Raw genomic sequence first — 12,993 nt, 5'->3', positions numbered from 1 at the left:
CCATTTTTCGCTAGAAAATTTCCAACTCTATTCCGATGTTCCGCGAGAACCATACCAGCAAGTATGCCATCACGAGTGTATTTTCTTACGATTGATATTTTCGTTGATATTTTCCCTTCAGTTCGACCTACGGAGAGTTTCACTTTTCAGGGATTCTGGGAAAGCTCGTACTTTGCGATAAAATTTAGATCGACGATTATTGGAAACTTTTCTTTTAACCCGCCGTTCGAAAGTTACGATATCCGTGGCGTCGAATTCGAACGAACAATTTATGCGACGAATTGGCATAGAAAGCCGCGTCGTCTAAATGTTGCTATTTTTAGTCTGGCAACTAGTTTGTCGAGCAGGTATCAAGCGATCGATCGATTATGAGGAAAAAACATTGCGATACACGGTGGCAAGTATCCGAGCAGGGAATCTGCTATGTGCAGTCACAAATATCTTCTCCCTCTCCCTCTCTTCCTCCCTCTCTCTTTCTTTATGTCTTACATCTTTCCTCTGATATATTCATACTTGCATCGTTAAATATCAATCGTCGTATCCCTACGATCGCTGTCTTATCTCACCAGTTTCTATCGCAAAGGATGCTGTTTGTGCAAGTTGTTATAAATTATAAATAAACAGGTGGAAGTAAATAGAAAAGGATACAAAACGTAAAATAGAAATAATTCGTCGTTGGTTAGCTAGAATGTCTTCGGCATTCGTCAGTCCGAATGTCACATTTTTCGCACTCGCAATAAGATGAGAATGCGCAGCTTCCAAAAAGATAGCAAAGAGCTTCTTATGGTATGCCGAGGCATTCTTCAGTGCCTAAGCAACGAGCTTTCGTCGCATCGAGCGAGGGTGCATTCTTGTGCCACTACTGGATCCCCCAAGCATATCCCAAGTATGCTCAATAGGATTCATATCCGGTGACAAAGGGCGTGCTATTTTTCCGTGACGTCGCGCGTACCCTTACTTGCTCTTTTTTCTTCGCGAAACTCATCTTGCGAAACTTGGGAATGTTGCATATTGAATGGATATCCTTGGTACACGTGTTCGTCGTATTCTAAGCTATCGCGCGATCGTACAGTGACGGAATCTTTAAAAATGTAGACGTCGTTCGAACACTTGTAGCCTACGACTCTAGCGGCATGCCAGAATTTATGTGCCAAAGGGAACGATCTGATCTTAATGGAATCTTTACTATGTTTTATAAAAAGGAACTCTTCGGGTACGTGAACGATAAGTTGATAAGCTTTGTTAGTCTGTCCAAATCGAAATCTGCTTGATCTATATCGAGCCATCTATACGAAGCATTACTTCAACGATAGAAAACTTTATGCAACGTTGCATAAAGTTGTGAACAACTATGATATTAAAAGTTGTGGCTAATATAATTAACGATTATTGATAGATAAAAGTATTTGACCTATATATAATTATTTAATTAAGGAAGCTATACGTTGTACGATAAAATTCTTTATCGAAAATATATGCTAATTTCTATGCATATCGGCGAATATATTTTTCATCGTAATGATACGCAAGATATTCCCTTCTTCGCAAAAGATGATTCGCGACGCGTAAGTACCGTTTATCCGTGGTTATAACAGATTCTTCCAGAGGAAGCGGTGCCAGAGTCGATCACCGAGGAATCAAACGAGTCGTAGAGGAAGGCGATTAAATTTTTGCGTGTTCGTGGTCGCGCACGGGTCTATAGCCGGTGCCACTTGAGTTTTGGTTTTGGCAGCGCTTCCAAGAGTGTTTCTCCCTTGTATTTGCAATCGAGGCAGGTTACAGCCTGACCCGAATCTTTAAGCCAGACCACGGTCACGGGATGCCCCGACTAGCAAGCACGTAGTAACCTACACGCCAGGCTGTGCCAGGAGCGTCTTCCTACCTCTCTCTTTATTTCTTTCTTTTCCTTGGCTCCTGCCTAAAACTTTTCCCCTATCCGGTCCCCTTCTCTTTCCTTTGGGTTTCACAGGGATACGCTCGACATAGGACCACAGAGATTCGATATTATACTAGTCGAAACAATATTTGTTATCTGCATCGGATGTAGAAAGGAACTTGCGAAGTAAAGATTCCACCAGCTGAAACTTTTGTAACAGCAACAGAAATTTTCTTTCAATTTCTTCTGGCAAACGAGAAAGGTGTACGTTCTGTGAGAAGTATCTGTGAAAATCGTATTCTACTGTATGTAGGTAAAAGGGATACTATGGTAGAAGTGTTTGATGAAACAAAACTCGCGCGTGTTTGTGTGTCCGAGAGAGAAAGCTATCTTATTCCTAACTGGCTTGATAACAGAATTTGTACGGTGCTGCGTTTGTCTATTTTTATCTTAATAAATTCTGGTGTAACGCCTGAAGGGGTTCCTTAGTATTCCGGACACATTTCGAACGCGATGTTGGTAAAGAGTCGCACTTGTTGGCGTCCAGGGACACGAAGATGTTGGACGTGGGACACGGAGGAGTCGGCGAAGAATCGGTGGTAGTAGCAGGGTGAGGATCGCACTCGCAGGGACACTGGAAAGCGAAGCGAGTGCGCAGTGGTCAACTCGGACGGTCCCCCGGGAGATTTCTGGACCGCAGTTCTAAATCAGGTTTCATTCCCTCGGCGAGTCTCCGGCGCCTCAACCCCTTCGCTTCGTCGAACCAGGTTCCGATATACCGTACAAAACGAACCAACAGTACGCTACAATTCCTTTTTTCTGCGCCCGGCAATTTTCTCCTACGTGCCGGATAGCATCGAGCGCGTACCCGGAAAATAACCCGAAATGAGAAAATACTCTAACAGCATGAGGTACACGTTCGGAGATAGGAAAGAGGCACTGGTAAATTTCTGCCGTTCCAGTTCAATTTTTCGAAATCGACCGGAGAAGATCGTCGTTGGAGCGAAATGGCGTCTGTCGAAGTATCATATCGTGTGTGAACGTGTTAAGTCGAAGGTAACGAGTCGACGATAGGGGAAGCAGGCTGAAGGGGACGATCGTTCGACCGAGAGATCTGCACTAGGCACATGCATTATCGTAAACGATATCGCCCTCAGCCAGACGCGGGTTACACACATTTACGCCCTTTACGCGCTTGTGTGTGTACGCGTGAGGTGAAACAACCACACGTATTTACTGACGTACTGCGTATGTGGTAGAGAAACTTAGAGAGAGAGAGAGAGAGAGAGAGAGAGGGAAAGACAGAGACAGACAGACAGACAGACAGACAGACAGACAGAGACAATGACAGAGAGTATACGAAAGGAGTTACACGTTTTGTCATCTAGACCTGTGCAAACAACTTGCTAGGCGCCTTCGAGTCCTTATCCATGACCTCGAGAACGAGTATGGATTATTTGCATTCTACACAATTCAAACAACATAACGTCTCGTGCTCTAACTTGTCTACGTTGCTACTTTCATGCATACTTTTCCATGTTCGATTTTTCAATTTTTATTCTACCTTTTACACGTATTTAAATATACATGTTGTATGATTTGACTTGTCAATAGTGAAACTGGTAATTTTTTGTTGTAATATTGCCAAATAACTACTAAACGAAACGTTAGCGCATAAGAAACAAAAGATATGTATCAAAGAGATATATATATAGTTTTTACTTCTTGAATAGAAGTTTTTAACTTTATTTCTAAATTGATTTTGTGCTTTTAAACATTTTCAAGAAAATGATTTTTACGTTAATATTTTCTCATAATAATCGTTGAAATTTTGCGCGTGCGGGAAACGAAGCAGATAATTTTATGAAGATTGGCGTTTGAAATTAAAACGGAAATAGCCTTTGTACCTGTCTTATCTCAACGCCTTTTGCAAATCTACGCGAATCTACGCAAATCTACGGTGTGCTTGTTGGCGCGAGTGGCACGAGCGTACGTATATTTCAGCGCGAAAGTTAGAAACTACTGTCGCCTTTGTACCATTACGAGCAGAATATTACGGAAGAAGATACTCGCCGCTCTCTTCGTATCGTAGCGGTATATGCAACGTAATGGCGACCTATACCGCAACATCTATAAACATAGATCAAGCTCAACAATAAGGCACCGGTAAGCGTATTGACATTTTATACTTCCTAGCAGCGGTGACTGGTTGCCTCGGCGATCGTTGGAGCGTTACTCGAACCGCAATACCATCAACAGATGGAAGACGTAGCATTTTCTTCGCGATTCTCCGCACGACGAAATGCTAATAGACGTAAACAGATACCGCAGGAATGTTTATGAATCGCTACGATCGAAGGAATCGGCCGGGAAACGGCAATTTGATCGCCTTTTACCGAGAAAAAGAATTGTCTTCCTTTTCGCTGAAGCATCTAAAGCAGAAGTCGTTCTTCGTTGTGTTACGTACGATAACGTTGAGAAAGGCGCTTCTTTTCCCGACCTACAAATTTCATGGTCGATGAACGAGTGATCTATATCACCATCTATTCCGAGATATCGTTGTTTAATTACTGTACCTAGTCGACAAATAAATAGTAGAATAATCAAATTTGTTGGATCGACGGAAGGAGAAGTCTGTAACTTGGAGATTGTTAACCTGATTCTAAAGCGTATGGCTGATATTGGGTTAATACGGTGAAAGTCCTCGGAGAGAACTCCCCTCTGAATTGTGTTACCGGAACAGCGACGTCTGAACGTAACGCCTCGTTCCACTTAGCTGGGTGCGTAACTACGACAAGTAGATATAGTCTGTGTATAGTCAGACGTGACGTGTCGTTCAAACACGTTGCGCCCCTATTATTTTCCTCCATTCCGTACGTTTTACATAAATAGCTTTATTTGCGTATTGTAAACATGTCTTTAAACATTCGCGGTAATAACATTGGAATTAAACAGGGACATACGCAATCGTACAACGTGATATTAGCGTCTAATCATTTTTTCTTACATAGATATTTTCACCTTATTTATTTACGTTTCTAGTATGATATTTTGCGTTCAAACGTTGTTTGTACGGACATCAAGTGTTCAAACGTTTGCAAATCATTTTATAAATCTAAAAGTAGTACTATCTTCGTTTGTTCTAAAGACTTCGGTACGTTCCAGTACCGACGAGAAAATCTACATTTTTATCACAGTCACGTACGCCGTTTAATTTATGTCAGACTTCGGTCGAAGCATTATTTCACTGGTAACCTTAATTTTAAAGCAACTAGATTATCCAGCGTTATCAAAATAGTAAATTTAATTGCGTGACAGTTCCCTGAAAATTCGGACACGAATAGTTTATTCAGCGCAATTGCGAGCAATAATTACGCGTATTTTCCTGTTAAACGAATTTTACGTCGCTACGTTTTAATAACGGTCTATAAAATTACAATTCTTCGAATGTTTGAATCGTTGGAAGAGAGTTTGAAAGAAAGTTGCACGATATCTATACGTGAACTACATCTTCGTGTACGAGCGAGCGATTTTGAATACCTTCTTTCCGACTTTCGCCCGCATATTGTTACTTATCGTATTTATCCCTTCGATAGCGACTTCCGTGCCAGCTACTGTATTTTGTTTTTCGCGTGACGATATTGCATATCACGGAGATATGTCAAGGAGGGCTAGAGGAGTCGATGGAAATGCAAAGAGGGGGAAAGAAGGGTGTGAAACTTTCAACCACACAGATGAAACTGCGAGGGTTCACGCTCTCTCGCATCAAAAGCAATTTATACGATTATCGTCTAGTGTCTTCGATGCACCTTAATCAAATAAGCCGTGCTACGTCGACGACGCTGGAAAATTGAGACATTGGAGATACTTTGAATCGTCGTACTTTGAAACGCACAACGTGGAAAATGTTCTCTCGCTTGATCCGACGCTATGCATATACAACGAGACAAATAGATCGCGCCGCTTCTTGCTTGATATGCAAACGAAAGAATAAAGATTCTCGATCTGCGACTTATCACGGGATGGTATGATGTTCGCGTAAACGCAAGAATTTTCAAATATCTCGAACAGCGGGTTTTATTTCAAATTTCTGTTCAACTTTTTCTTTCCTCCTATCGCATAATCCAAAGTAGGTAAATATTTGCGATGGAAGATTGCAGCGAATACTCGATCGTGATGATTTTCCCTAGAAAGGAAGACGAAATCAAGCGCGTAAACGTACGATAATGTTTACTCGGGATAGAATTTCTATATAAAAAAAAGTAGTTGGTAATAGAGGAAAGTTTCACACCGTGCAGTCCTTCAGCTGTTCGCCACGTCAGATTCGTTAACGTTGGTCTGGGAAATGTTTTCAAATACCGCAACTTGGAATAAGCTACGACCACCACCACCGCGCTGGTGGAAACAGTGCCAAAATCTCAAGAGAAACGCGCTCGCGTCCTCTCGTCTACTCTTGGCTGCAGCGTATCCCGCCTTCCCGACCATCCCTTGTCGGCTCCCTTCGCTTTGTTATGTTAATTGTTTCAAACTCGGGGCATCATAGCTACGTTTATTTTCCATTCTCGTCGCCTTTCTCACCTTCGTGGCTCTATACAGCCGCAGCTTTCGAATACGAGCCTGTTCAAACTTCTCTTTCAGCCTTGCTCCTCGTTCTGTAAATGCTCTATGGCACGCTGTTTAATTAAAAGAATATACGATAATCGAACTTTTCCCTCTACTTTTCAACTAGATAATTGGAAAGATGGCAAACAGCCGGTCGAAATTAGCAGTCGCCACTGATGATTCAGCAAGGTAGTTCTCCGCGGTTAATAATGTTTTTACAATTCTAACCAATCGAGAATGTTGGAGGAGGAAGCTTTTCTTTAAAACACGAAAAAGGAACTGGCAGCCGTACTAATCGATGAAAGGGTTTCTGCAACCGTGACTGTAATTAAAATATTGTACACAGTATATATAGCAATGGGGAGAGGCAGGGAGAGAGAGAGAGAGAGAGAGAGAGAGAGAGAGAGAGAGAGACAGACAAAGGGTCGGAAGTATTAAGGCGGGATTCGTGGCTCTTTTCTGCCGCGCTCTTTCACCCACCTTTTCATCGACTGACTTTTCATCCCGTCTCCCCGAGTCTGACTGTCCTCTCATCATAGCGGCGGCGTTGGTGACGCTGGCGCCTTGCATATTTTAATGTCAGCCCGGCGGAACGTAGTCAAAACTGTTATTACGGTTTTAATTAAACGAAAATTATATCGTTTTATACATTTTTTATGCGAGTCTGTGCGCGCTGGAGCATGCTGACGAATTCAGGCTAACTGCGCTCGCTGCGTCACTCTTGCTATAGTCGCGTACCGTTAATCCCTATGTTTTCTGTTTCGAATATTATACGACGAACATGCGCGTTCCTCCGGGAACTTTCGCTGTTCCACTAACTTCTACGTGGAAAATACGCGATCCATCAGCAGTTTCCTTGAATTCCACATCCGCCGCGTAAATAATACCGGCCAAACAGCCGAGAAACCGATGAATTTTTTAGCGAAACGCTTCTGTTTACTTCTGTACGGTTGAGTGATAAATACTCGCCATCGTACGAACCGGTATATCCATCGGTGAATAATTTTACGCTTGGCCGATGATCGTTTGATGAATTTAAAACGTAAGACGGTTGGCGTAGCTAGCAAGGCCGAAAATTTAATAACGTTAAGACCGCCATGCACCGGGCGATATATCACACGCGTTACGTTGCCGGAAGATCTTTCATCTTTAAATGGCTACGCCCCGATATGTCTTCGCGCATATACGAACCTCTTACGCGTGGTATGCGAAGTACGGCCGGTATTTATGTTGCGACGATAAATTCAACCAACGTCTCAAAATGAGGTTAGAAATACGCGAGACCGCTTTCTCGTGCATACCGGTTTTTACCTCGCCGGACAATTTACGCGACGATTTTCTTTATAACAACTAACAACCCTATCTTTTGTTTCATTTACGTTCCTATTATGTCGATATCCGAGTTAAACGTGTCTGAATTTTCCTTCCTAACTTCCTAATATCGTATGTTTCTCTGCAAAAGTATACCGCATTAACCATTTCCTTGGAACCGATTAAAAACTGCGACAGAATTTGTTTTTTTAGTACTTTAAGCTTCCGTTGAAACCTTTATACGACAAATGCGTTCCATTTCTCCAAGCTTTCTAGGGTAATAGGATATTTCACTTATTCCTATTTTTAACGCAACGAAACATGCATTATTTTATGATTATAGATAATTATAAGACGAATAAATATAGATACCATAATTATGGCTTTGTAAATCAATTTGGACACGTGGATTGGGGACACGCTATTGCGTCGTGAATCAAACGTTTTTAAACTAAACAATATTTTTTCTCGATAGATTATGTTTCAGGTTGACTTTATACTCGTCGTATTGATAATGGTTTCTTGTATTTTACAAGGTAGGAAAGGTAAACGGGGATACATTCCGTAGACCGTTTAGGGAAATGTAGGAGGCTCAGGTGCGTTCATCCTAGCTCGTCTCGTTAATTCAGATCGTGGCTTCTTGGACGAAATTTTGCCGTAATTTGAAAGCCCCGTAACACGGGTACAGGAGCTTGCTAAGGCGTGGTGTTCGGTCAGTCGGTTTCCCTAGTCTTCTATGGAAAGGTTAGGCTCTCTCTCCATCTCTGTATCCCTTTCCTTTCCTCTCGTCTCTAGGTCTCCCGTTCTTTCTAGCGGAAGCAAGCAACTCCTTTGGCCTTTCCTGTAAAGGGTGACCTGACCGCAGGATCTCGGGCTCTCGCTATCGACGTTGCTTGTGCACCGGTTCTACAGAGAGAAGGGCAAAGGAAGGCATGGTTTGCTTCGCAGCTTCGTGTCGGGCTACCCAATGGATAGCCTGGCTAACGCCAAAGATGTCAGCGCGGCATAATATTATCCCAAATGACCCCCCCTCCTCCTAGTTTGGAATTTACTCTGAAATACATAAGTTTGCGGTTTCCTAACACCAGCGATACTTCGACTTGGAAATCGTTCGTGCAAATTACATCTTGATATTTGATCGTTGTGCGCGCAATTGGTCGTCGACGAACGAAATCAGTCGTCTATCGCGAAATTAACAGGAGGGCAACCATGCACAGGACCGAGTATTGATTTTACCAAACAAACGTGTAATATTATTGCCCTTGGCAAATATTAAATTTAAAGAATGTTACGATAATTTGAGGAAAATTTCATGGTCCGATAATCAATTTCTCGATAAAGGCTCAGATTTGAAAACAAGTTATTTAATATTTTTGGTATTATCAACTTTACATTTAGACAACGGAATTATCGCGCATTTCTCTATTCTAAAAGGATAATATTTGATTTGAACGCAACGGTAAAGCGGTAAAAATAGTATCCGAAAAATTTACTTGCTTCTATCGCGGGCATCGTTCAATTGGTAGAAAAAAGACTGCCAGTTGATAAATTTGATGATATATTTTTGATAAAGTGTTCGGTCGAACCAGTTTCGAAGAAGCTCCTGTAGCCTGCTAATTCGATTTCGATTTATTCGAGGTACAATAGGAGGCGAATAAATCGTGCGAAAGCAAGCAAGCTTTACCGCGATTATTTCATATCGAGCGTAAAGTACGTGTCAATCGAATCGAACGCGATCGCTCGAAGAGAGTACGGAATTTGGCGCGGTATCGAAGGTAAGATGTTGAGATAAAAGTGCGGATTATTGGAAAGTGAGAATGCGGGTTTGTTTCGAAGCAACGTGTCGTGCGCACAGGTCTGTAGGGCGTATTATCTCACCCGCAGTTCAATAGGCTGAACCGAAACAAAGGGACCACGAAGCAAAATAATGCGAACGTTTCAGGGACCAGGAGCTAACTGAGAAAAGGGATCTGGATGTGTGGTCGTACGTGTATACGGCATGGTGCGGGTGTTTGTAGAAGTTTCAGAGGTACGTGTTGGTAAGCCTGGGCCCGTGTGAGTGGAAAATGAGGAGGACTACGTGAGGGTGGTGTGCCCACGAGCAGTGGAAACAATGGAGGAAATAAAATAAAGCTTTGGACGAGGATAGAGGGAAGAATCGCGCGTGAGAGAGAGAACAAGTCGGACCAGACCACTTTGGTTCAAGATAAAGCAAGAAAGGAGAGGAGAATTATGAGAGAAGGATAGGTTTGCGAGAAGAAAGAAAAAAACGAAACTCGTTCGTTCGTTTTTCCTCGCTGCTACTTCTTTTCGCCGCTACGGAATTGTATTTATGTTAATAGAGGGAACGTGTAATAATGCCGTTCGTACGATAACTCTATATCGGTCTCTGGCGAATGATCCCTGCGACGAGGCAGGGAGAAAAAGCGCGGGCGGTCCGTTGATTCGGCGGAAATGTTATTGAAAGAAACAAAAAGGAAAAGAGAAAATAAGCAAAGAGGAAAAAAGAGGAGGAAGAAAAGAAAAAAGGCGCCCCTCACGAATCCAACGGTAAACGGCTGCAAGTGGCAAACACGGTTTACGTGCCACACCGCTTTACTTTCAATTCCACTTTCAAACTTTTCCAGCCGCTACGCCGTTCTCAAATAAACGATATCAGACCGCCTATTTGTTTCTCGGCGAGACACGACATTCGTGTGGCACGTTTTAATGCGGTAAGAAGATATTCCCAGACACGCATGTCTCTGACTTCGTTATTCGAAATGGCGGTATACTCACGATGTAACGTGGCGCAAATTAACAGCACGGTATTTATAATAGAATTCACTTACTTCTCACGATCGCAAAGATACCGCAGCTCACCGAGTAAATAGATTTTGCCGGGGCGACTTGCTCCAGTTAGTTGGCTCTCATTTTGGTTTCGTTCGAGATTACGTGTTCACCGTAAATGTTATTAAGATCGTACGATATTTCGTAGTTAATAGCGCAAAATGTACGCGGTGCTGGGACGAGGACTATACCGACGTTATATTCGCCGTGATTCTACCCACACTTTTTTGTAATTTAGTTGGTTCGATCAGGTTTGCCAGATTAAGTCTCTTTTCAGCCTTCGAGTATAACAAAAGGATTTGCATTTTCAGGCGCGCGCGAGCGCGTGCTCGAACCGAGGAAAGAAAGCGAGGACGGCTTAAAAATAAAGGATCGAAGGTGGGACGAATACGAAGGACGCGTAGAACTAAATCCGGGCGACGACCCCTGTTACACATAAGCCTACCTCCACTTTTTCCCTTGCTTACGTCACCGGCATAATCAGCCTTGCCTCCCATTAATCTGTTGCCCGTTCAGCTATTGCTCTCCCTTGATTTCCCTCTGAACGATACTGTGTAGGGCTAGGACGCGGTCTACTCGTATATCAAAGTGTCTCGTCTTACCGGAACAACGGTTGCTTGTCAAAATCCGTTATCCCTGCGCATCACTCGCGTCTGCTTAACGACAAGTCGACATGAATCACCGGCTTTGGTAAACTCTAACACGTTCGTTGATTAGTCTAGGTGTAGAGCATCGTTTCTGCTGCGAAAACTGAAATTTAAATTATCGTTAGTTTCCGAAACACCTTATATTCCCGATTAGAATAATCGATAAAACTGATCGATGAGATCGCTTTTTAAAATTTTGTTTATTTTCCATATTTGACAAATGCATATTTATACCAAACAAATGCGCCTGGTATCGATTTTTATATCGTATTTATAGATTCTATGCCCAATTTAAAGTTGATACTATAACGTTCGTGAAATACATACATGGACAGCGGCGGTGTATTTCTTTCTCGGTTTCCCTACCTATAGTTTCGTTCGGTTTTCACATTCGTAAAGGATAAAGTGTAAAAATGTGAAGTAACTGTTCCATATTTTTCCTCGAGGAAAGTTACGAATAGAATATGGTCGAATAAATAACTCATTGTCAGAGTCGGAAAATATGGAAAAGTTCGGAAATATTCAGCGGTTGCATATTGGAGTTTCGGTTGTTTCTATCTAGGTTGCACTTACATTTTCGCTTGAATTGTGAATTATTCGATGAAAATGGTATTATTATCTACATCATTTTCTAGGTGACACGCAAAATAAAACGTGTACACTATCGTACTTACAATTTCGTAGGATGATGGTAGTAAAAGGAAATTTTCGTAAATTCCTCGAAAGTTCTTTGTACCGTGACAACGTGTATTTACGCGTTTCATTTAATTAATCGAATACTATATCCTGTGTGAAATTTTCACGAATGGAACGGAAAATTGATACGATGAAAAATGAACGTCATAATGTAATAAGAGGTAATTTATTCCTAAATATTCGTAATTGGAATTAGTAGTATACGAATAGCGAATAAGAAATATTTGTAAGAAAATACTGGATTTTACTACCATAAAAATCGAGTTTTAGAGAAAAGTCGTATGAGAACGGTTTTGGTCTTTGTTCGTCGTTTCTTGATTCGACGGTTTAATAACGAAATAAGTCGAGGAAGTTGGGTTTGCGAAAAGCTGAAAGTCGAAGAAACGAATATTTTAAAGGAATAAGTAAAATTTAATCAGCGCATTGTTCAATTCCGTGATTTCTATTCGGTGGAATATTCTTACTCAAACGTAGACCGATGATCGGTCCCTGTGTAGCAACAGATTTTCCATCCTGATCGCTACCTGGAAAACCACAGATCCTGCACGGTGCCACGGATACGGCCACGCCCTACTCGCCAACACGATAGCGCGATTTCATACGCGTTTGAAGTTGGTTTGAGGCCAGACCGATGTCGGGAAAGGTTGGCTGGCCAGCCAGCCCTGGCCTGCCGCAGTCGGCCGGCCGTGCGCGGCAGTCCGCTTTTTGGCGAGCGACCGGACAGAAATGTTGTTTAGCTTGATTGAACTTTCAGCGCGGGGGTCCGCTCTCAAAGCACGCTGCTTGCCACCCCCGCCCTCCCAATGTCCTCTGCCGTCCCCTGTTGTCCCCTGTCGTCCCCTGTCGTCCCCTGTCGTCCCCTGGTTGCTTGCTCTCTTATCTATACCCGCGTTTCTCTGCGTTTCTCCGCGTTTCTCTGCCTCGCTCTACCACACTCGTCGACTGGCCGATCGGCCGGCCCTCTTCCTCCTCCTCCGCTTTTCTAGCTTTTTCTCTTTTGCGTTGAATCTTGCCTGCGTCCTGTCTCTTTGC

The 12,993-nt window shown here is 42.6% G+C and overlaps 1 protein-coding gene across 6 annotated transcripts in view; it reads left to right on the top strand.

The window, feature by feature from the left end:
• The window catches only part of LOC126924020 (CUGBP Elav-like family member 4), a 606,431-nt gene that overhangs the window by 52,906 nt on the left and 540,532 nt on the right, over positions 1-12,993 (top strand). The window lies entirely within an intron of this gene.

This window comes from Bombus affinis, chromosome 14, assembly GCF_024516045.1.
Source record: "Bombus affinis isolate iyBomAffi1 chromosome 14, iyBomAffi1.2, whole genome shotgun sequence".
NCBI classification, from domain to species: Eukaryota; Metazoa; Arthropoda; class Insecta; order Hymenoptera; family Apidae; genus Bombus; species Bombus affinis.
This window is presented reverse-complemented; position numbering and strand designations above follow the sequence as displayed.